Here is a 1,290-nt window from a genome sequence, read left to right on the forward strand (position 1 = left end):
TATTCTCCCATCAGGCAGAAAATACTGTTCTTATCTGCCATGTCCTGCATTACAAGACTAGAATATTAAACTCATTTTTGGCTCATGACAGAATGCTAACAGCACGCACTATCTCTGTGACAGGACGCCTCCTCACTTTCGTACTCTCTTAAACCACATACGAAGTCTCTCAAGGTAACAACACGGATAATAATGCTGATTTTATTACGATGACCATCTCTCCCTGTATAGGTGGGAGACTGAAATTCCGTTAAAAGATCTCGCCGCAACGAAACACTGTCTGATTACCGCTCCAACTCTTGAATAATATCCGTGGTACTCTCGCTCTCGATTTCACGTGTCCTCTGGCACGTTACTGATATAGAATTGATAGGCTAATTAATGAAATTGATTGCGAGAGTCAATTTGCATGCTGAGTAACTTTTTTCCTGCAGTCGGATTACATTCGTCACGTAACCGTACAGCTGCTTCCATGATATCTCTGTTTGTCCCCCACAGATTAGGTAGCGACTTCCTCTGATACGAAAATGGCTGGTAACCGTCGTCAAATAGATTAAGGCATCCAACGCTAATTGGGTTCTGTCTCTCAGTTGGCTTATCATGCTGGCAGAAGTAAGTCACTTCGAACGCAGAACTAATCCTGCTGAGATCTGTCGGTCTATGGGGGGTTCTAGGATGTTTCTTTCTCGTCTCCGTCCCCACAACGCCTCTACTTCCACATTGCATGTCAAGAGCTACCACTGGGTCACGAACATTCACCTTCACGTCAGGGCTGTACCAATCCCAGACGCACTGCTCGCCGTGCTGGACAGCTGTTAATGACTCCAGACTCGCAAGGACCATCTGTCTTTCTCAGAAGGACTGAACACTTAAATTTTGCTGGGGTCAATACCAGGATGTTGAACAATATGCTCTCCCTCATCCCTCCTGCAAACTGAAATTTTCTCAGATGTGTTTTCAAACATCCCAGAAAGGTTGAGGCAGTGAACAATAAGAAAATACGCTCTACTGACTGCCGCACCCCAAATGCATGTGAGGTTGCAGACCTAGGTTTTCCTCATATTAAAGTCCTATTGAAGCATTGCTATTGGTCCCCACCAAATTAGTGGGCGGATGCTTCGAGAACTCAAATGGGAATCGCTGGAGGGAAGACAATGTTATTTTTGAGTATTGAGAACCAGCATTTGAATCTGACCGCTAAAGGATTTTACTGGCACCAAAGTACATTTCCCATGACGGTCACGAAGACAAGATACGAGAAATTAGCATTCATGGAGAAGCATATAGGTA

The sequence above is a fragment of the Schistocerca americana genome, chromosome 4 (genome assembly GCF_021461395.2).
Source record: "Schistocerca americana isolate TAMUIC-IGC-003095 chromosome 4, iqSchAmer2.1, whole genome shotgun sequence".
NCBI lineage: Eukaryota > Metazoa > Arthropoda > Insecta > Orthoptera > Acrididae > Schistocerca > Schistocerca americana.